The following is a 24706-nucleotide window of genomic DNA, read 5'->3' as shown; positions in this document are numbered from 1 at the left end:
CAGGACACCGATGTCCCGTCTGACTTCAAAGCCCTAAATCAAAAAGCTCTGCCACTACATAAAGGCACTTTATGAACCTAAGAAGCCACTATTACAAACGTGGAAAAATCCACCTGACACTACAACCATCTTCATTGTTCGGCTCTTCCGGGCATGTTCAAGTCCTCGGCTAAGCGGACTTTCCAAAACTTTTTATTTTTTTTAAGATGATCAACAGCTGTCCATTGCCTTCATTATAAATAACCACTTAGCAAGTGTGGGGGGGAAAGATGGCCCAAATACTCCTTTCAATTATTTTAAAACCAATCAAAATGAAAATTCAAATGAGTTCATTAGGTTCACAGGAAGCCCCACTATAATTACAAGCTCCAGCATCTAATCTAGAGCGATGTTTTTTATCTTAGAAGTTTGGTGGATTCCAAAAAGCTATATTGTTTTAAAATTTCATGGAAGATTCATGCTGGAATTTTTAGAATCCCAAGATAGAAGCTTGGATATGTACAACCCAGTGGATATGTGAAACGCCCCAGCGTTTACTCCTTTGGCCCAGTGTGAATGGATCAGGACTCCTGATAGGGCACAAGGAGCCTGGAGGCCTCTTGTCATCAATCCCCAGGGGACTAACTACGAATGGTCAAAGAAAGAAGCGAAATAAAGAGGTCAGAGATTTCACTGAAATTATCAGAAATGTTAGCAAGACAACGGGTCCCCGTAGCTGTACACTTAAATTCCTACTGTATGCCTACTACATTCCTAGCACTTGCTGGAACAAAACCAAGTGAGACTAGAGCCAAGTTCACAAAGAGCTTACAGTCTAGAGGGAAGATCCGACAAGAAGATGAGGACAGGTATGTAAATAATGTCAGAGGCGGACAAGGGTGCTACGGGAGCACCACCGACAAGGAGCAGCTCAATCAACAGTCCACCAGGCCAGAGAGGCTTCCTGGAGAGCTAAGACTGGAGCTGGGTTTTATTTTATTATTTTATTTTATTTTATTTTTGGCCGCGCTGCACGGCTTGCGGGATCTTAGTTCCCCGACCAGGGATCGAACCCCGGCCCTCGGCAGTGAAAGCGCCGAGTCCTGACCACTGGACCACCAGGGAGTTCCCTGGAACTGAGTTTTAAACACTAAGTAGCTAGATGCAAGGAAGAGGGAAACTGGGTGTTATTGGAGAGATGGAAACAAGGACCCTGGAAGCTTTTACAAAATGAGGCCAACGTGGTTGCAAAGTAAAACTCAACTATACTTCTTTGTGTAGCTTATATGCAATTTATTCTTGACAGCATATTTTGAAGTGACAACTTTGAGATCCTGTTGAGAGTCTGTTTGCTTCCTTTGGGGTTCTTCCATTCTTATGCACGGAAACCAATGCAGTGCTTTACGTATATTAATTCACATAATTCACCCCAAACCTCATAGACACATACAATTATTATTCCCATTTTGCAGGTAAGGAAACTGAGGCCCTGAATAAATAGGTAATTTATTCAAATTTACCCGCTCAGTACTGGAAAGGCTGGATTATGAAGCCATCTGGACTACATGTCTGCTCTAAATCACTCTGCTACACGGCCTCTCCAAAAAGGAATTTACTGAAAAGTATTGAGTAACTCAGGATTGCGGGGAGGCCTGGAGATCCAGGCTTGGAACTCAGCAGCCACGCCAAGCACAAACCCTGCAGCTGGCACCCACCTACACTGCCACACACGAGACGCTGCCTGCAGAACGCCATCTTGCTGCCACACCACTGCCAGCCAAGGAACGTGCCCCAGAGCCCCCCTACCCTGCCCCACAAGCACCAGATGCAGAGTCTGGAAAGCAGTGTGTAATTGGTGAAACCATGACCGTGAGGCAGGCGGGCCAGGACAGCAATTCCATGGCCAAGTTCGGCCTCCACATAGAGAAATGAGGTTCTGCCTCCCCCCAAGGTCCATAAGGTGAGTGTAGTGGTTTCCTAAGACGCTGAAACAAAGTACCACACACTGGGTGGCTTAAAACAAGAGAAATGTATTCTCTCACAGCTCTGGAGGCCAAGAGTCAGAAGCAGGATTGTTTCCATCTGGAGGTTCTGGGGGAGAATCCCTTCCATGCCTTTCCACTGGCTTCTGGCAGTTGCCAACAATCCCTGTACTGCCTTGGCTTGTAGACCTCTCACTCAAATCTCTACCCCCATCCTCACATGGACGTCTCCCCTGTGTCTGTGTCTCTTTTCTTCTTCTTATAAGGGCATCAGTCACATTGCATTCAGGACCCACCCGACTCCAGTACGACCACGTATTAATTCCATCTACAAAGTCCCTATTTCCAAATAAGGTCATATTCAGGGTTACCAGGGGTTTTCGGGGGGACACGTTCAACCCACAACAGTGGGGACATACACAGACAGGGGAAGGGGGTTCAGATGCTGGACAGCCAAAAAAAATGACAAATATCCACGGAACCTCAATTGCTGTGGGGGCCTTCATTTCATCTAATAACGAAATAAATGACTTCAAAGCAAAAGTTGGATGTGCCGAAAGCAATAAATTGGTCTATGAGCTCTCTTAGGGGAATCAACTAGACAGGAACTTGCAGTAGGGGTGAGGTGAGGGTGTTAATTACAAAGCTAGAAGGTTCCTCCCTCTGAAACTGTGGCCATCAGAAGGAGACGGCCAGGCTTAAGCCCTGCTACCTCTAATGCCCACAGGCACCTGCCAGATATTTCTCTTTTATCTTCAAAAAGAGAAAACTTGGCCTGGAGGGGCCATCATGGATTTAAGCAGGAAGATAAATGGAGATTTTAACTGTGTATATGAGTTACCTAAGCCATAAATTTTCAACTAGATCGGTATATGACAGATGTTTGAAATATACATTATTTACATAGCTGGTCTAGTCTTCTGTGCTGCTGCTTGCATAGCTCTGAACTCTTTTCAAACCAGAGCTAGAGATACCAAAAGCACATCCCTTTTATCAACACTACAATAGCTTCTGAATAAATGCAAACACTAATCAAAAACATCCAAGCATTAAAAAGCTCTTTACTTTTAGGAAAAGAGAGCAGATGATCTCCAAGCAATCCTAACCTTGAGTCTCCAGGTTTTCAGAAACCTAAGTAGGACTCAATGTTAATGGAATCCAACTGACCCTCCATCTGCTGGAAATAAAAATAAGCAAGTCACCTGTTCCCCTCTAAGAAGCGGAACATAAAGTACAAAAGCTAAACTATTCCCGTGTTCTCACTAACACTGCTAAGTGGTTGACCCCCAAACTATACCTGGAGCCTCTACTGGTCACGTGAGTGCCTACCTCTCTGCTTGGACAACCAACCCATTACGTCCAACACGGAACTCATCATCTGCTCCATTTCCCCCAGCCTCCTGGTCACTTACTGCATTCTTCCAACAAAAATCTCTGATTCACCTTTGATTTTCTCTCCCCTCTTCAACCCAGTCACTTAGAGGGACAGCCAGGCCCTTGGTCCTCATAGATGCTCCCTTTGCCCTTCATGCCCATCCCTCCTTCCTTGGATACGGGTTTTCACTATGAGGCATGAGTACCACTCAGGTATGTGAGGGCATTTCAGGTGGCACCTGGTTGAATCATTTTTCACTGAAATAGTAATATATGAACTGTAATGGGGGTTAGAAAAATAATTGTCAAATGAAACCCATAATTTCATATAAAATTAAACATTTTTCTCTTTCATCCATTTAAATATAGAAGTGGGTAGAGTTAAAGAAAAATATTAAGTAAATAATAGCACAGATAGTATATGGACATGGTTTACAAATTCTTAAGGGTGGTGCGCTAATGCCTAGCAGTGTTGTGAAACACTGCTCTGGGGTGGTCCCTCATCACCTTACTGCTTGATCACCTCTGTTCCCTCAACCACCTCCCAGCTGGTCTCCTAGCCTCCCAACTCCCATCTCTTCCATCTATCCTGTAAGCCACGGCCAGACACCTCTTCCTAAGATGCTCCTTTCATTATTTCTCTCCCAAACTCACAAATCTGATTCCTACCCCCATAAACTCCACCTACATTTCAAGAGCCCACCGGCTCTAGCTACACGTTATTTCTAGTTACATCCCAAAGTTACAGTATGGCAAATTTCACATTGATGCTTTCCTTGCCAGCTGAATGCCTTGGTTCATACTGCTTCTACAACCTTCCCCCAGTCCTCCTTCTCTGCTCTTCAAATCCTACCCAGTCCTTCGAGAAGCAAGTAAGTCCTCCCTCCAGGCAGCCTTTTTTATTGACATCTCTCCTCTGAACTCCTATTCCACGTGCACCAACCCTATCAACCAGCCCCACTTAACTCTTGATTATATTCCAGTGTTCCTGCTTTCTAATGGTCGACTCATTGAGAGCTGGTCCTACCAACCACAATAGGAAGTCCTTGAAGAGTAGAATCTTCTGTTACAAAAGGATGACTCACATTAGGAGTTCAAGACATTTCTTCAACCAAGTTTTTTAAGAGAAGCCATGTTTTATTCATTTATCCAATAAATATTTCCTGAGTCCCTGATAGGTGTCAAGCTCTGTGGTTGCTGGCAAAATAGAGATGTGAATAAAACACATACTGTAAGTGAGGAACTCACTGGCTAGTAAACCCGAGGTACAACACAATGTCACCATGTTGTTGCAACACCAGTACAAAACAACTGTCATACGAGTGATTCTCTCTAGAAAGAGAAGGGGTGTATGAGCTTGTTCTGGAAGGCTAAACAGGATGAGCCTTATATATTAGCTAAATATCAGACCTTTAAAGATGGGGAGCACACTCTCAGAGATGTAACATAAATCACAAAAGGCACACAATGGCAACAAGATATTGCAGAAGGTAAAGAGTTTCCAGAGCCTAGAGTGTAGGGTGGTGGGGGAGGAATGGAAGGAAGGGTGGGAAAAGCAGGGGAGGTCACGCCATGAAGAGCCTTGGTCTCAGACTTCATCCATAGGCATGAGAAACATTGAAAAGAGTTGGAAAGTAACATGACCAGTTTTGTTTTAGGAGGCATTAAAAAAATAAAAAACAAAACCCCTCTGGGGACACGTAGAGCAAGAATTGGACATGGTCAGTTTGGAAGACACTGTAATAGAACAGAAGGATTTCAACAACAGAGATGAAAAGGGAGGGGTAGATTTTAGAAATATTTAGGTGGTAGAAATCAATGGGATTTTCTGGCCAACTGGTTGTGCATTCCGATGTCAAATAAAAATAGTCTGGGGATTAACTACTTAAGGAAAAGTTTACTATCTACTTAAAAAAAAATTACCCATGTCATTTCTCTCCCATGTTACTGTGGTGAAGGTTAAGTTAGCACTGACTATAGTCTATAGTCTTACGAACGACAAGAACCTCTACTCTAAACCTGATAGACCAGGCATCACGCAGTTTCTATGACTGATCTACAAAGCCTGTCCTAGATGCAAAAGTCGGCATCTGATCCCACCGGCAAGGATCCAACCAGACTCTGCTCCTTGGTTATATCTGCACTCAGCATAAGCAATCTTGTACCAGAGAACATACAATTGTCTGAATTGCCCTAACTCTCTGGGGCTATAGAGAATTTAAGCCACAATTGCTCTGGAGGTGTAAAAATGCTAAGGTTTTTATACAATATACTCATATTCCTTTTTTCAAATAAAAACGTTCGCAAGAGTGTAAAAGATGTTGAAATACCAAGAGAGGTGACCTTTTGTAAGCACATTCACGTTCTCCTGGGAAATAAAGAATAAAGTCATTCACCACCAAGTGTAATATTCCTCACTTCCACAGGCCTGATGAAAGGAGTCAACACAGGTAGTTTCAAATTAAAGCACAGTTGGAGCAGCGAGGCTGGAAATGTATCTCTGCAAGGAGGTATAAGGAGGCAACAGGATGCTGTTTATGAAAACTTGCATGTGATCAGAACCTGCCAGGGCTTCATCCCTGTCTCCCCACCCCCAATAGTTTGGTCACCGGGACAAGCCCTAATGCAGCCACTTAATGTAACATCTGGGGATGACAGGAAATAAGACTCCATTGCAAAATGAGCGCTATTCCCACACACCCCACATACGGAAGCACATGACTCCAATAAGCAGAAAGGGTAAAGGTTATTTCTAACGATTTCTGTGTAAGTGCTGAGAAATCCTGGGCTTGCCCATTACAGAGGCGCTGCGGAGCCCAATTCTGTAATGGAAATGCGGGCGAGGAGGGCCCGTTCCAGACGGGGAGAGGTCATGTTACCCGCCAGGGACACAGCTGGTTTGGGGCAGGCCCAGATTAGAACCTCAGGTGCCCATCCACCGCTCCCAGAAAACTCTCAAAATAACAGAACGTAAGGAACTGGGACACACCATCCACTGTGCCCCAGAATCAGTTTCTATAAAATGAAAACTAATAACTCATCAAGGTGGCGTCCTGGCCATTCCTCCCCGCTGATTTATGTTAGTTAGATCGGCAGACAAAACTGGTTTATATTTTCTTAAGATGTCAGTTTGCGGCTTGTGTTTTCTTTCTTTTCAAATCCTTTAAAACTGTCTGCCTTATTGTTCCTTAAAATGACAAACATCCATCTAAAAGTACCATGACTTTGGGGGTGTCTCGTTCACAGGGGACACCTTTTATGCACATGCTCCGTAGGACCTTTATAGTGGAAAAAAAAATCACTTTCCAATCTTGATCAATGAAATGTCCCCAAACTTGGTGGCATGCCATGTGAAATATAAAGAAGCGGCCATCCCCAGGGCTTGGGGAGAGGAAAGTGAAGTAGCATCATTTGTATAAAGAGGTCACAGTTCACAAGGTCCTGACAGAGAAGGTTCTAACACCTTCATTAACAAAGGTTTGGTGCCTTGAAAATCATTTCATGAAGGTAGGTGAGCATATTTTCATATATAAAGCCCTAAGGATTATACAGCTATTTCCCTCTTTGTGGGGAGTTTTCTTTTCTCTCTAGTTAATTAATATCATAATTTCTAGAAATTTTTAGAAACTGTGGAAGAATAATCCCACGTGCATTTGGCCTAACCCCTTTTCTTATTCAGCTCATGGATGCACATTTTATTATTCATCTTGATTTGAACAAAAGGCAAGATTTTCCCCCCTTCTGCTCAGAAACTACCTTTGGGCAATTAATATTCAAGATGAACAATGAACTCATCTCATGGCCTGTGAACTTGCTGGTTGCCAGGAGGCCTGTGAATTCTTAGGATTATTTTCGATTTGGTAGCATGAATCAGGGGCTTAAATAGTCATATAAGGCATGGTCTTCAAAATTTAAAGTTTCAGAATTCTCTATCTAACTGTCCGTTTGTAGGATCTCTTTAAGTTTGATATGTGTCTATTCTAACCTCTTGAGCTTAAGTGTAGTTTATCCCAAAGGTACGTGAAAAAGCCAAGGCTAAATGTCAAGCCTGTTGCTATAAATCACATTTCAAACTGGTAGTTACTTATTAGTGAAAAAAGACTGTTTGAAAAGGTTCTGTCTCATTAGAAAGCGATTATGGAATGCCTATAATTTTGGCTTAAATAAACAGAGTTAAACTTGAAATACCTACTGTGCGATAGTAGGCCAGATCAAAAGGACAGCTATTCAAATTTCCAAGGACCTCTCCTTTCCTAAAGTTTAAAAAAAAAGTGATTTTCACCATATTTTTAAGGAATATTTGTTGGAGGGGATTTCTCTTTCACCATATTTTTAAGGAATATTTGTTGGAGGGGATTTCTAAAAACAGTCTCAACTGAAGTTATCTTAAGTCATTTAGTATTTCTCTGAAGAAGCTTATCTTGTCCTTTGAACCCAACAACAAAAAACTCTTTTTACTGAGAATAAGTATGATAAATACTAGTAGCTATTATGGCAAAACGACTGGACAAACAGAAAGAAGAAGTATGAAAAGCTTCATGTGTTTCTAAGCTGCTTCATTTTCTATTTCATTTTATGTGACAAAGGCTCTGTTTGTATCCAGAGTCACCAACTTGATATAAGTGGGCTTTCTTACATTTGTTAAGGGCAAGACAACTTCTCCCAAATGATCTCAAAGTGCCTCAATATACCATCTATTACTATCAACACTGGTATTTGGAAAGGAACCATATTTGAAAAGGAAATTGACAAGCTACTCTCAATCTCCCCCAAAAAGATGTGTATGAGAAAGATTCCACCTACTCTCCCAGTGTTCATTGTAGGTGTTTGTCTTAATATTTATTTTATCCTTCCATAAGCCCCAACCCTTTTTATTATACATATTGGCTAATAATTAAAATAAAGAATAAATAACAGCTTCCATCCTTGGACAAAACCATATTATATCCAACCCTGCAGCCCCATGAGAATCTCGCAAGGCACTTTGCTTGTGGTGGGGGGAGACTCCATAAAATGCTGAATGAATAACACAGCTCTTCTTCCCCCACCTTCTGGTTTTCTTTTCTCAGTAGTAACCTAACATGAAATCTGCACAGACAACCACCAACCTGAAAGAGCTGATCCTTCACTATCCCCATAGGACCAGCTTACTATTTACAAGTCAAGAAATAAGAGAATCAAAGAAAATGAAAAGCTACTACCTCAAGCCCTCAAAAATGCCTTGAAAAACTGGCAATAGCAGAGAAGTTCTTTAGCAATGAATAAAAATGTGATCATAATGATGCTATGACAAGATAGGTGAAAACAGGCTCCATGGGAACGTGCCTGAAATCATTACAGAGTCTTGCAGGTCTGTTGAAGACATTATGGCCACCTGCCCTCCTACAGCCTCACTCTTGGTATCAGTACTGATTCCTGAAGAGGGGCAAAAAAGAGGCGAAACTATTCAGTGTGGAATGAAGACATTCAAACCCCAAGGATATGAAACCTGAGATTATCTGAACACTCAGTGTAGACATGGGTTTATGGACATACGTGTTTTGAGGTTACACTTGGATTTAGGTGTATTTCAAAATTTACTGCCACCAGCCTGAAGAATAAAGCGACCACAGCAGTGACTGACTTCAATTACTGAAGTATAAACTGTAGTTGTCACTTCCTTTACAAATCTGGCTTTTCATGACAGGGAAAATCAAGGGAGGCTTATTGCCAAAACAGTACATCCTTATGTCACCAGATTTTGCAGTAAAAAAGACGGTTATTTTATTTAGGTTTTATACTCACGGAAATGCGCTCACAAGACATTTTTAAAGCATGAGATACCGGTCCCAGTTTTTTTTTTTTTTTTTTTTTAAACCTTGCTGTTTTAGGAGAAAGATAGTAGAGCTAGACTTTGAGTACCAACTGCAAGCTTAAAGCAATCTTCCCAGGATTTAGAGTGATTTGGTATAGGATGTGTTTTCAAATATCATCTCGGTTTTCCCATGACATTTTGTTTAGAAGAAAATGAATTCATTCAGAATGAAAAACAAACAAACCAAAATTGGTGTCTTACACATCATTACATACAAGTGGTCAACAGTAAGTAAGGAAAAAACGAGAAGAGTTTCAGGATTTTCCTCCTTCAGCGTTTCAAGTATTTTATCCCTGGGTTTCCAAGTCACACAGCAAAGCCATCCGCTGTATTTCCAAAGGGAACTAACTGGCGCCTTCAGAAATTCTTCTATGCCTTTTAAGATGAAATCCTTCATTCCCGTTTACCGTTTTGTTTGTCCTTCCTGTCTGACATGCAAATACATGACACAGCCTCCATTCTTTCCATACAACCTGATTCAAAGCAACATATGTTAAATCCACACAAAATCATGTGAGCCTTCAATCCGCATACACACCATTACCCCACCGAATGCATTCAATGAGCTGCAACACAGTTCCCTGCGTGCAAGCAGACCAGCCTGAGACCTCTTCCCTGACTCAAACCATCCAGAACTGTGCATGGAACCTGTTCCCGTTTAAGAAAGAAAGGCTGTTTAAATACCCACTAGGATAATAACTGGCCACAATGCGGGAGCGAGCAAGCCCGATACTGCGGGCAACGGCGGACGCAGGCTCTTCCACAAGCTCAGGGAGGCTGGGCGCCCGAGCTGGCGGTCATTTATCTGTGCAGCCAAAACGCCCGGCACGTCCCCCTCCCAGATTTCACCTAACTAATAGCTCTCCAACCCCATATTGAGAGGGCCTGCTGTGGATCTTGCGGAGGTACAAAATGGTGGATGTGAGCTAATTTTTTTTCTGCTTTCCCCATAACTTATCGCATCCATCACCGCCCGTCCTCCCGGGGAAGCACCCCGGCCACGGCGCCCGCAGCACGTCCCGCGGCCCCGGCCTGGGGGCAGGAACGCGGTTACCAACCTGATGTCATGTAGCCCCGCGAAGCCTGGGGCGCGAAGGCCGCGGGGAAGCGCTTGTGCAGGCGGTAGTCCTTCTCGCTGCGGGACCTCATGCGGTCCGAGGCCCGGTCCGAGAAATCCGAGCTAGGCCAGGCTCGCCGCAAGGTTGTGCTCCGGGTCTTCTTCATGGTGGGGAGGGCGACCCGCTGCCCCGATCCTCGGGGCCTCAGCGCCGGGGCGCAGCGCGCGGCTTCATCCGTCTACGGCGGGCACGACCCGGGCGGACTCTGCGCGCATTTTCCCAGCCCCTCCTCGTCGGCGTCTACACCGCCAGCGGCGGGTCCGGCCCTCCCCACGCCCCCACACCCCCCCACGGCGAAGGCTCCGATTTTACACACGTCCCACAATGCATTACACTTCATTTGCAATCCGGCCGGCTTATAGCTTCCAGATTCCTGGGGGGAAAGGCACGTTAGGAGGCTCCCCGGCCAGGAGGAGGCGGGGAGGGGGCGGGCGGGGTGAGGGCGCCGAGACTTGCAGCGTGAAAGCAATGGGAGCGCAGACAATGGCCCGATTCAGCGCAGGAGTGCTTAGCCAACTGTGAGCCACGGCACAAAAGACCCAAACAAATGAGGAAGCCCAGGCCTCCGGGGGTGACCCGGGATCGGGCGCCCGGGAAGCCGGAGGGGCGGCGGCAGACCCTCTCCGCACCGGGCGGCTCAGAGCGAGGCGTGGGGATGACAGCGTCCAAGTCGTGTCCCCCTGGGCCTTTCAGCCGCGCGGCCCGCAGTCCCGGGCGCGGGCGGGCTCTGCCTCCCCTGCAGTCCTCGGGAGGCAGTCTTCATTACAGAGGCTCGGATGGGGGGCGCGTTTGCACAGGATCCGAGCAGGCTCTGCAGTCAGCAGCTGCGGCGGCGGGCTCCTGCCGAATCCAGGAAGAGTCCTCGCGACTGCAGCGCCTCGTCGATCTTCCTCCTTCCAAGGCTCAGGGTGGTGTGCGTGCGTGTGTGCGTGTGCGCGCGCGCGCCGACACGCATGTGCCCCCCTACACGGGCATGCTCCTACTTACTGGCCGCGGCGGCGACGGGAGCCATGGTTGCCAAGGATGCTGAGCCTGCCGATCGCCCCCCGCACGGCGGCACCGCTGCTCAGTCGCGAGCGCGCAGAATGGCTATTGAAGGACAGGAAGCCGGGAAGCCGCTCAGCCTCATGCTAATCACCGAGCTGCCTTAAGTTAGAGCACGGATCCTGTCAGGCTTCTCATTTTCATGTAAAACACCCTGCGGCGGCTCTGGGACTTGGCTGGTGCCCCAGCCAGGAGTCCGCGCTCGGATATTTACATATTTTTAGGATGGCGCCTCCCGCTTGCAGAAAGGGAGAGAAACCGCTCGGTGGGAACAGGGCAGTCTGCGGTGCCCTGCCTTGCCCACCTGCGCCAATCCCGGAGGCAGCTAGATCCGGGGGAGGGGGCGCCACCCGCAGCTCCGCCGACAGCCGCAAACGCCCGGGCACCTGGTCCACGCCGCCTGGAGAACGCAGCGAGGGCGGCTCCGGCTCTTCCTCGCTGTCCCCCGAGCCCCCGGTGTCAGTCACTACCAGCCCGCTAACCTGCATTCAGGTCCACAGCCCCACTACCCGGCTCGGCTCTGCACAGCTGTTTCTGGTCCAACAACCAATCGCTAAAGGACAACAATGCGCGCGGCGCGGGAGGGGAGGAGGGGGCGATGCGCCGCCCCGGCCGAGGCGCCGGGCCCGGGATGCCGGGCCGGGACGCGGAGGTCACCGCGAGTTAAAGGCGCGCGGCCACACTGCGGAGAACCCCGACCGCGCTGCGCTGCGGCCGTTTTTTCAGCTTGGTTTCTCGTTTGGGTTTCCAATAACGCTTAGGTGTTGTAAACAAAAATAAACCCGATTCTTCTTACGTCTTTGCGCTTTTTTCCATTTGTGACGATGCAACGTTCAAAATCATGTTTTATGCCGTTCTACATATTCGCAGGTGCCAAGGTACAGAGACAGGGATACGAAATCTTTATGAAGCTATGATTTTTTCAGGCTGATACTGCAAAAACAACCCCCCCAAAAAAACCACACTGGGTTCTAACTGGTTAAGATTCAGGAGTTTTAGCACAATTTGGTGCTCTTCCAAGGCTTTAATTCTTTGTGGGGGGGTGGGGGGGGCAAGGTTCTCGAAGAACAACACAGAGTGGGGCGAGGTTTCAGCAACAAACATTATAGAATCTAGAACTTCCATTCAATATCTCAGGGCTGCCCTCTGTAACCTGAGGCCAGTGTAACTGATGTATCTCCCGGGAAACCGGGGGTAAACAAACAAAAATCACTAAGCACCTTGTATTTACATTAATCAAAATTTATTACTAACCGTAAACCAGTTAGCTAATATTCAGTGACATTTTTTAAAAGTTAGAAAAGGACAGTCTCCCAAAAGGCACATTTTGCTAAAATGTCTTCTTACTGTAAGAGGACTGCTAAGAACAGAAAGCCTCCAGCTTTAGAAGCTAAAGAAGACTAAATGTGTAAAGAACCATAAAGGTAATAAAAAATAATTGTATTAATGAATGCATGAGATAGTGACATTTACATATCTCAATCCAATTCAACAATTACCCTACATCCCATGAGCCAAAAGTGGTTATATGAATGATTATAATGGTTACTAACGACTGAAGGCTAATGGTGATTGCTGTGACAACTGTGATACTCATTCATTTAGCAAATGATTTTTGACTGCCTAGTATATGCTGTGATGGGTGCTGGGCAAACAGGACATCACACATGGCCCCACGTAACTTACGGTCTAGGTAATAAGCAAATAAATGCACGGATTGTGTTAAGGTCTACAAAGAAGAATCACCTCTACGAAAAACGACAGTTAATCTGAGACCTACAGTATGTGGAGGCATCCAAGCAAAGAGTGGGAAGAGTGATGTTTCAGAAAGTGGGAACAGTGCATGCAAAGGCCCTGAGGTGGGAAAGAATCTTGGCTTCTGTTGGAAGAAGTGAAAGGCGGCCAGTGTGGCTGGAATTGGAGCATAAGAGGAAGGCGTGTGATGAGATCATGGATGAAGCCAAGAGCTGGATCACGCAAGGACTTGCAGGCCATGTTAAGGGTTTTGTATTCTATTGTATTATGGGAGCCACTGAAGGGTTTTAAGCAAAGAAGCAATGATAGTTTTAGAATTTCTATATAAAAGGGGCTTAGAAGAGGGATTCTGTTTAGGGGAGGGGTCATCCAGGACTTTTCCAGACTGTAAATTTGAATCGCACTTGACTTAAAACTGAGAAAATATTCATTGTTCATCTGAAGGAATGGGGGTGGGTTGATGGATATTTTGGGAGGAGAGCTACAGCCCCACTCAGCTGCCTCTGAATGCTGGCCTTTGCAGAGCAGCGATATCACCCAGTGTCCATACGCAACAGAATGCTCTTGGAGCCAAAGCCAAATAGCCAGGCACAGAAGAATCTGGCGGTAAATAGGCTGGGTTAGCTGAATCGAATCAGATAGTAAAGTAGGAGAGGTAGAGACAGTTAAGTAATTTATCCATCCAAATTAAGTGGCAACATCAAAAGAAGTTATGAAGGTAAGACTTGAATCTAGCAAACAACATACTGTGAAACCAACCCTATGTAAAGAAAGTGGAATCCTGTTATTACAGCCACTGTTAAAATCAGACTCAGTGTGTCCATCTGTCCTATGGAAAGATTCACTCTGGTCATACTCAACCCCTAGGTCCCTAGTCCTAGTTTCAAATCTCTCAACCTACTTGAGACAATCAAGTATCTGGATCTTGAACTGTCCATCAAGCAAGCTCAGTTGTGTAATCCCAGTTTTTCCTAGTAGGAAAGTTTAGAATTAAATAGCAAAATGATACAGCAAATCACTTTCACAGTACTTGTAATTTTTTAATCAGGCTTAAGAATAATTTGTACATTTGGTATTTACACATCAGATAGAGATACTAATTAGACACACATTTGCTTTGTGATTCTAATTCAAATGTATACAGTTGGCCCTTGAACAACCAGGTTAATTCAAGTATAATTTATAGCAGCCATCCCATCCACGGTTCCTCTGATTCAATCAAGCACAGATGGACCATGTGGTATTTACTATTGAAAAATACCCACGTATAAGTGGAAATGGGTAGTTCAAACCTGTGTCGTTCAAAGGTCAACTGTAACTGATTTTAGACTTGTAATTTTAAGTTGAAAGGTAGAAGAATTTTGACTTTGACGTGCTCTTCATTTAAAACTTTGGTTTATTAGATTTACAAGAGTTGAATGAATTTAGTAGTTACCAGTATGTAAACTCCATGAAGGCAAGGGATGTTTTCTGTTTTACTCATTGCAGTTCATTGTTCTGCTTTGTTCATAGCTGTGTCCAGTGGCTCACAGTAACTGGCCCAGATGTGATGACTAATGAAGCCTGATTAAGTACTCTGAAGAATCTGGTTTGAAATTTTCCATAACCGTGTTTCTAAATGGGGCTAATTATTGAGTAAAACGACTTTAGTCTTCAATCTGAGTTGATCAAATGTTTTTCAAAGGCCCCCTGAGAGTTACAGTTTTAATTTTATTATTTTTAAAATACCAAATTTACAAACTGAATACATTGAATCTAAAAACTGAAGGAAATTTGATTTTCCCATTTGTATCTCTAATCAAGGAAAATTTGATATTTTGAATTTGTATCTCTGGTATACTGAACATTCATTAAAGGCCTAAATATAAGTGATCTTTGCTGTGCACAGAAAGCCCCACTTTGGTATGGTAAGAGAGCTAAGTCCGCAGAAAGGAAATAGGTGTTTATGTATTTACGTACGTCTGTGATATATGCATCGAAGTTTGTGATTAAAATATTTGTTAAATAAAAATCAAAATTCTGAGTCTGACAGTCATTTATCTTGCTGCTGCGTCCTGAAACATAATTTGAAAAAGATATTAACAGTTTCATTTGACAAATGTGCTTTTAGTCAAAAAAAATACATATACACACCTTAAAATTGGGCGGTTGTGTGGCCCAGGTTAAGAAGCTAAATGGAATCTGGAAATGAATGTGTCCCAAAAGGACGAGGGCTTTTTCAGAGGCTTTCGAGCTGGAAGATTGGGAGTATTTCTTATGTGACGCATATATACACTCATATATTTGCATGTATGTACGTATGCACATTCATATGACCTGGGCCTCCAAAAGCAGCTAATAAGGTAGCTGACCATGTACTTGGTAGATACATCTTTGTCCTCCTTTGCCCAGGCTCCAAACTGCTAGTTATAATTTTATCAGAAAGCTTGAGCATTTACTGTCTTTCTTAGAAGATGCTCTCTTCTTATGTGGACCACCAGTGTGGTTGCCAGGGCGGTGGTCACGCTGCTGGCATGCAGGTCTGCAGCTCCCAATAAACAATGTGCTCTGGGGAACCCTTGTCCTGAGATACATTAACAAATGTGACTTGGAAAGAGGGTTCCATTATAGATTCAGAAGATGTGTTAACGTTACAACAGGCCTGCTGGACTTCTCAGAGCCTTTCATGTGCAAACGCACCTTGTAAATCTACCAAAACAAAAAACCAAAAAACAAAAAACAACTGCTCATCAAGCTCTAATCATAGGACCACCTGTTGCTGGAGCACATTTTGGCAAACAGATCTAGACAGGTGGTGGGAGGTGATAAAGCCATGGCGTAAAACATGTTTCGGAGAAGTCCTAAGAATGATGAGACTGAGTATATATTGGTCTTTGCACCCCTATCAAAATCTAAGCTGAATTTCCCTTAGTCTCTCCACTCAGGTACATCGTCACCTATAACCCACTGCCGACAGGGCTATAATGAATAATGGTGGTCAATGAATTCTACTCCCAAAGAAAGCAATTATTTGGGGATGGAGGAACTCACCGAGGAGAAGTAACTCAAGGGGGGCCTGAGGGTTTGGGAGGACGGAGAGGCTGGAGTAGGCTGGCAGGATGATGACATCCGTCTCCAGGCCAGACTAAGCGAAGTCAGAGTAATAGAGGGCGGTGCGGCGCGGTGATGCCAAGGTGAGCAGGCATTCACGGCTTTGCTGGGGGCCTGGGAAAAGTTCATCTTTGAGTTCCATTGTTTCAATTGTCACGGTGATAAGCTCTCAAAGTGAAGACCTGAGGTAAATATATAAATGTTCCATTTCACTGCTGGCAAGCGGAAGGCATCAAGAAAAAAATAGCCAATTTTATTATTATGCTTGATCACTAACGGGGGGGGGCACTTAAAAAACCTGAATCCTGTCTAGATCCTTTTGTTCACCTATGCATCCTGCTTTGCATCAAATAACAAAACAAGCTGAATTCCAGTGGGGGCCAGCAAGGAACACTGATACCATACCGTGGGTGCTACTGAGTTAAACAGCTGAAATACAGAGCATCCACAAACTGGGTTTAGGAAAAAAGAAAGAAGACAACACCCAGGCACAGCTAGCGTGTATTCAAGAGCTGCAGCATTCAGTGGTGCCCAGCACACCCTGCTCAAACTGGAGCAGTTACCCAGGGTCACGAACAGAGTCCAGAGAAGGTAGAAACAACCTGTGTCCGTCAACAAATGGGAAGAGCAGATGTGAGGAAATTCTGACACAGGCTACAACATGGATGAATCTTGAAGGTCTTATGCTAAATCGGCTAGACACAAAAGAACAAATACTGCATGATGCCTCTTAGATGAGGTCCTTAGAGCAGTCAGATTCAGAGACAGTACAATCACCGTTGTCAGGGCCCGGGGGAAGGGGAGGGGAAGTTAGGGTTTAATGGGTATCGCGTTTCAGTTTGGGACGGTGATAAAGTTCTGGAGATGGATGGTGGTGATAGTTGCACAACAACGTGAAATGTACTTAAGGCCACTGAACTGTACAGAAAGAATTAAAGGAGTAAATGTAACGTATAGTTTATGCAATTTAAAAGATAAAAAAGAATAGAGTCCGAGAAGCAAAGGCACAGCCAGGAAGTGGCTCTGTGTGTACAGGGTGGAAGAAAAGCTGCTGTGAGCTGGTCCTTTCACCTGCACACATGGGGGGCACACAGCCTCGCCTTTTTTAATGTTTGAAAACAAAAGCTGATATCAGGTAGACCGAGAATATAAAACAAGCTCAAAAGTAAACTGGCAGGGTCAGGTTCCACCCAAATATAACTGGAAAATGATTCTTTCAAGGGTGCATTTGAATTTGTCAAGATCTAGAGACATTTTTTAAAAGACTCTTTTAAGTTTAGAGACACCAAAATTTTTGCTCTTTAAAATTTATATTAACAAACACTCCATTTTAATACTCCATTTCTACCAGCTGGAGAAAGGAGCCTGAGCAAAGTCACAATGGTCAGAAATCGATGGAGGGAACCCTAAATAGTCTTGTTTGTCTGAAAGGCAGGAAAATGTCAGGGACTCGTGAGCCACTAAGCTGGAAGGGTATATCGGGACAGTTGGTGGAGTGTTTGGGATTTGAGGCCAATTAGTCTGTGCATAAGTAAAAAGGGAAAGGGGCGCGTTGAATCCTGGGCAAAGGAGAGACATAGCTGGGTTTGGACTTGAAATTTTAATCCAGTGGGAATTGGCTGCAAGCTTGAGGGAACTTTCCAAGGTGACAAGAATGTTGTTAAAACTGAATTGTGGGGACTTCCCTGGTGGCGCAGTGGTTGAGAATCCGCCTGCCAATGCAGGGGACACGGGTTCGAGCCCTGGTCCGGGAAGATCCCACATGCCATGGAGCAACTAAGCCTGTGCGCCACAACTACTGAGCCTGCGCTCTAGAGCCTGTGAGCCACAACTACTGAGCCTGCATGCCACAACTACTGAAGCCCACAAGCTCTAGGGCCTGTGCTCCACAACAAGAGAAGCCACCGCAATGAGAAGCCCGCACACCGCAACAAAGAGTAGCCCCCATTCGCCGCAACTAGAGAAAGCCCGTGCGCAGCAACGAAGACCCAACACAGCCAGAAACAATAAATAAATAAAATAAAATAATAAAATAAATAAAATTTTAAAAAAACAAACAAAAAAACTGAATGGTGGTGATGGCTGCACAATTGTATAAATTTATAAAAACACATAGCACACTTAAAAATGGTTGGATTTTGTGGTATACAATTATACCTCAATGATACTGTTTAAAAAGAATTAACCCAGCCATAGAGTGGAGGATAACCTGGAAAACTTACAGACTTGAGCTAGAAAACCAGTCAGGAGGAGGTTGCCACAGCACATTTGAGAGGATGCTAGTCAGAATTTGATTTCTAACAGAAGGAATGGAGAACAGGGAACATTGCCAGGTTCAAACCTGCCGACCTGCACAGTTGATCTGTGAGAGGCTGGGGAGTGTAGGACAGACAGGGCAGCGGAGGGCAAACAGAGGAGACAGGGTCACGGGTATCTCCAATGTTTATGGATTGTGATCCTTCCACACACAGACACTGGGAAATCATTTTAATTTTGGATCCTCCCCTTTCTTGAGCTTTGAAGTATTTATTATTTATGCTACTGATTTGGGTCCTTATTCTCATACTTTCCACTGTTAAATAGTTCCAAAATATTATACATACACACATTTTTCTTCTTGCTAATATAACTGGCAATCTCTCCATTACCCAGTCCGCTGACAAATTTCGCCCTTATCTGGCTTCTTGCTTGGCGCTATTGTCTAGTCTCTCCTCTTAAAATGTTTCCCTCCTTTGTCTTTCTTACTGTCCCTCTCCACTGGCTCTCCTCCTACCTCTCAAGTCCACCTCCACCCATTAAACACTGGTGTTCCCTGGATTCCGTCCCCCATCACCCTTCTCTACCTTCAGTCTCACCAGCTGAGCTCAACATCCACTGCTCTGTCTTAACCCCTAGAAGTGACTGATTTCCAAAAATTCTCCATCAGACCTCTCTCCTGATCTCCAAATCCTTATTTCCTACGGCCAAGTGAGTATCTTGCCCGGATACTCCATGGACAATCAAACTCAAGCTGCTCATTACACACAATTAACCATCTTCATCCGAGTTCTCCCTACCTCTGGCTTCTTGGAATACATTTCTGGACATGGTGAACGGCACTCCCAGCCATTCAATCTCCCAAAGCGAGGACCTGGGATGCATCAACTGCTTCCTATCTCTCACTGCTCTCCTCCCATCCATCCCATGACTGTCACTACACTCAATCCGTCACCAAATTCTTGTGTTTCTACTGCCTTCCTATATCCTGAAGGCCTGAGTCAACGCACTGGGGAAGGAGAGGGAGGCCAGACACAGAAAGCCAGTGTCATGTGCCTGAGATACAGAAAGGGTACCCTAAAAAATTCAGTGAAGTAAGACTGTTATAAAATTTGAATATTAAAAATTAAAATTAAATATATGTAATCAAATATCTAATTTATTTGTTTAAATACATACTTAAAAATAAGTTTATCCATTCAAAACTGAAACTTGATAATAAGCAATTTGTAATCAGTAATCAATATTAAATAGTTTAAGGCAAAAATCAGACTGCACAATAATAAGACAATTATGTGTTTCAGTCTTATGTTAACTTGCACGGAGAAGCCTCAGTTCACATGTGAATGCAGCTGGAAATCATAAAAATATTTAACCATCTTCTCTGATACAAGATTTTGACACTGATGGTAAAGCACCTGACTCCTGTTCAACAAACTTTGTTACCTGAGGTAAACGTCGGGATCTGTTTTTTTCTGCATATGCCACGTATATAGTAATATCCGCTGCCCTCTTCTTTGAGAAAATACCCATGAGGCTCTTTTGTCAGGGTTTCGCATCTCTCTTCAGAATGGTTAAAATATTCTCAGTAAAAGGATAAGAGTTTTAAACAAGTTGTTCAGTCAACTAAAGGAGCCCATTTCACCACGTTCTCCCTGTGCAGCCTCTACATCCAGTGGCCTCTTTCAATCTACCTCATACTAGAAACCTGTCTTGGCAAATTAGCATGTGTTGCAGCTATATTTGTTCATTTGAAGGACCTGCAGTTATACTCATAAGCTTCAGGGAATTAAAGCGAGCCCCGAAATGCCAGCATTTACAAAGCCAGGAGCCACTAGGCACGCTCTCATACAGAGCAAGCTTCCTCTAGAAAGACCTAATATTTTTCTCAAACCCTAAGAGATGAATAGTGGACCTTCTCACTGAAAGCCAACAAGCTTCAGAATGAAACAATGGTCCATTGGAGTCACCACACCTCTTCACAAGTTGAGGGGAAAAAAGGAGAAACTTAGTTGCCTGACTGACATGACTGACAGTTGTGACAATTCATTAAGTAAATCTTTCCATTTTCTGAATGCATCTCAGACTTGCCCTGTGTAGACAACAGTGAGCAACTTTGCTTCTACTGCCAACCTTCAGAGGCAACACAGGTCCTCCTGGACCACCCGAGACTTCAGCACAACTGAACGTGGTGTCTCCGTGAACTTTGTTCAGCTCATAATTGACTAATCACAAAAGACGAGCTAAAATCACAGTATCAGTGGGTTCCTCTGATTGTAGTGACTGGTCTCAGCCTCGGTGTGGTCAGAAAAGGTCAGCAAAATTGTAACTCTCATCATTTTATGGAGAAAAATACCTTATCTTCACATTGAACAATTCCTTGAAGTATTTTGCCATGAGAGAACCAGTAGACTTTTGTGAGGTAGAAGATATTTCATGATTCCTCCTCATCTCATGACAAAATCATGAAGATCATGTGATCTGTAAATCCACTCACTGAGCACAGACAAACAGTTATCAGGAGTATCATCCTAAAAGTAAAACACAGCACACACAGGGCCACACAGAAATGGCCCCCACCTCGTGGACCCTCACACGTCCCCGAGTGACACGTGGCATCAATCTGTAAGCCTTCGTTTCTTTTGTACTTTTTCCTTAAAAGATCGATATAAATACGAGTTCTCACTGTTCCTCAGCAATGTCAATGTCCGTCTGCAGACCTTCTCGGAAGCTGCCCTGTTTGCCTAAGATGACTATCACCTCCTTGCCCTCCTGGAAAACTCTCATTCATCCTTCAAGATTCAAATTGCAGTCAGTGCTCTGACAAACTTTCCATCTTCTCCCTCTCTTTGCCTCCCACCCCGTCTCCTGCAGAGTTGGAAGCCCTGGTCCCATCTATACAGCAATCTGTGGGCTTCCACGATGGTGCTTACAATGCTGTAATAGAATGCGGTACCGTACAGAGATATCCCCTGCCTCCCTGGCTTTCCGGTTCCTTGAGACCAATGACTGTTTTGTCCATTGAACAAATGTTCATTGAGCACTTGCTATGTGCTCAAGACGGCTACAAATTCTGGGATTCAAAGTTTAAAAACAAAATAGCAGCAATAAGAGCAAAACTGTCATTAAGGAGTCTCCATGCTCATGGGGGGAGATAACGGTAAACAAGTGAGTAAATTATACAGAATACGAAATAGCAATGAGTGGAGTGGAGGAAAATAACGCCGGGGAGGAAGGCTAAGATGAAGGTTTTCGACTTAAGATGGAGAGGCCAGGGAAGACTTCACTTCGTTCATCTTTTGAAACCTCGTGCCTTTTAAAAGTGGGTCCTCTATAAGCAGGTGCCAGGATATGTTGATTTTTGGCCCTCTGCAGTGTTGTGTTCCTCGCAGAAGCCCAACAAATGCCCATGGATTTATAAAGTGGTTTCAGGGTCGTAAAGGAATATTATACCTACTTTGTTTTCCCTCAGATCCACTAGTAGCTAAGGAATAATAAATAATGCCTTATGTTTGTATAGGACCTTACAGTTTATTGAGTCTCGTAAGGTCTGAGGTCAGCAAGGTAACATTTGTTATCGTAATTAAAGATGAAAAAACGAAGGCTCAAAGGCAGTAAGTGACTTGCCCCAAGTCATACAGAGGTTGAAAAACCAGAATTCCTCTCTTGAGATTCCCAGTCTAGGATTTTTCCTGCCCTACCCTGTTGCCCCCATAATGACGGATGGGGGTAGTTACTAGATTTAGGGTTATATGTTAACTGCTTTTGGGTAGTCTGAATGAAGTTCACAGAAATCTTTATATTGCTAGAATAGTCCTCCAATTTCTAAGTTATTATAAGTTTTTATGAATATATGTGTGTGTGAAAGAGAAGACAAATTTCTCTGGATGACTCAAATGACTCCCTCGGTTGGTTTATACAGATGGTGCATGGGATTTAGACTTAAATCCTCACACCTCCTTCAGGCTAATCAATCTTGAAAGTTTTCTTTTCTCAATTCTGTTTGCAGGTCACCACAGAGCTGCTTCCCAAGCCAGTGAAAAACCACACGACAACACAGATGGATTTTAAAGGAGGAATCTTTTTTTCAACATGTCGCTTCCTGTGATTCAAAGAAATGTTATACGTGAACAATTAAAATCATATATGAAAAAATAAGCAAAGCTCCAATAGTTTCCTGTTCTATCAAATTACAATAATTTTTTAAAAGATATTTAAATTCCTGACTCTATTTAAGAATAACTACTTTAACTCCCAGCAAATTATAGGACTTTTATGTGATATCATTTAATAATTACTAGTAACATTTTAACTTTAATATAGAATAAAAAATACATAGATGAGATTAATAATTTCTACTAAGTCCATTGGAGAGATTTTTTCCAACTTTCCTTCAATATTTCAAAATTTAAGTAATTAGTCTTCTGGTTAATAATCTTTAGTCTTCCTATTATTATTCATTTGATACTTTAAAGGTGCTATGAGACTTCTATTTCAAACAGAGAGGGTTAACTATAACCTAATAATCATTTGCAGTAGCTTTCATTAGTTACCATGTTATTTATTATTCAACTAGGACATTTTTTTCAAGTAAAAAGGATGCTATTAATTACACTAGGACAAAACGCTTGACCAGAACCCTCCTGGTCCAACAGGGACATATGATCACTCTACTTTTAGTGAAAGAAGTCTGGTCAAAAAGTATAATTTTGGCTTTATAAGAGGAACAAAAAATGTAAGTGGGGAGACAAGAAAAACTGCCAGTATGATCAGATATTTTAAAATGTAAAATAGTAGCATTTGGGGGTGTCACCATATACTCTTCTTTGTCCCCTGACTAATGGGGGTAGAGGCGCAAAGACCTGTGGCCAAAGTTTAATTTTTGGCAAGACATATATTGCATTGGTTCTGCTATGATCCCATTTACCCAAACCAAAAATTGGCTGAGATAATTCCATCTGATGGCAAATGCTTCCTGTAAGGAGAATACACAATACAGCATAACCTGCAGTCCCCAGCCTTTCCCCCGCCTTGTTTTCCCAGTTCCCACAAAGAACGAGGGACTACCTTCTTAAGAGACCAGCGGGGGCTCCCTCCAGGCCACCAAGCTGAGTGCTGGCAGCAGGGGGAAGGGACAAGTGCCAAGTCCTAACATTTTGCACGTGGGCTGCGCTTTGTAACACAGACTAGACTAGAGGTGAGCGCCCGCCCTCATTTCAGCCTACAGGTGGGTTTCGTGTGGACACACCTTTGTGCCAGTCAGGAAACTGCTACCTCTCTGTCTTCGTGGCTTCTCAGAAGAAAGGAGTAAGATATCCTAGAAATGGGAAAAGGCCAAACCCAAATAAGAAGCTACGAGAAAGAGACAGAAGGCAATAAAGGAAAGAGAAAGTTGAATCCAGAGATAGGATGGAGACACTGTTTTGCGACACAGTTTTCTTCCAAAATCTTAGAGGGAAGCTGATTTCCAGAGAATATCTGATCTGGCTTCCTGGCTCCAGACACTGCGTGTTTAAACATCTCCAAATTCTTGGAGGTGAGCCTCCTACAGAGTTTTCCAGAGCCAGGACACATTTTTAGACCTAAATTATTTCAGTTTCAGACCTAAAGAAATCCATCCATGTTTGGTGTTGACAGATAAATGTATTCATGGAGCCAGCACCTATATGCTACTGAATGGGTGGCATGGCAAATGGGATATTTGAAATTTAGATCCTGTACCAATTGAAATATAACTTGCTTAGATGAGAGGCTAAATACGTCTTAAGTATGCATCAATTATGAGAACATCCAATTTGCTTTCACGTGTCATGACAGACCATTATAATCAACACCATAACCTCAGCAACTAAAACAGAAAAGCTTAAAAGGAAGTGATTTTATGCACTTGTCAGAGTTCACAAATGACCAAGTTCAAGAGCTGCAGCACTGCACTGTACCCATGAAATCAAGGCAAAAGGTTCCTCCAGCCGTGTGCACCTGCAGGCTTCTGGGAGGTGGCTCACAGGCCGTAGAACAGGAGAACAGAGGGGAGAGGCCTTGAGCCATCTTGGAGGGGCACAGTTCTCTCCATCCCCCGCCCAGAATCTTGCTAAGGCAAGGATTTCCCTGCAAGGATTTTGCTAAGGCGGAAGAGTTTAGGAGTTAAAAGTGATTACTCTGGAGCACATCTCTCGGTGCCTGAATCCCAGCCTCTCTACTTCCCAGCCGGGCAACCTCAGACATGTCATATAAACAGCTCTATCCCTCAGTTC

At 43.9% G+C, this 24706-nt stretch overlaps 1 protein-coding gene across 2 annotated transcripts in view; it reads right to left on the bottom strand.

The window, feature by feature from the left end:
• The window catches only part of STOX2 (storkhead box 2), a 215043-nt gene that overhangs the window by 92532 nt on the left and 97805 nt on the right, over positions 1–24706 (bottom strand). The window contains exon 1 of one of the 2 annotated variants that reach the window (XM_068531902.1): positions 16137–16346. The exons of the other annotated variant lie outside the window; for it this stretch is intronic. The gene's annotated coding sequence lies outside the window, so the exon portion shown is untranslated. Of the gene's footprint in view, positions 1–16136; positions 16347–24706 lie in introns of those variants that run through there. 2 annotated transcript variants of the gene reach the window in all.

Source organism: Eschrichtius robustus, chromosome 21 (genome assembly GCF_028021215.1).
Source record: "Eschrichtius robustus isolate mEscRob2 chromosome 21, mEscRob2.pri, whole genome shotgun sequence".
Taxonomy (NCBI): domain Eukaryota; kingdom Metazoa; phylum Chordata; class Mammalia; order Artiodactyla; family Eschrichtiidae; genus Eschrichtius; species Eschrichtius robustus.
The sequence above is the reverse complement of the archived record's forward strand: the minus strand, read 5'-3'. Positions and strand labels throughout refer to the sequence as shown.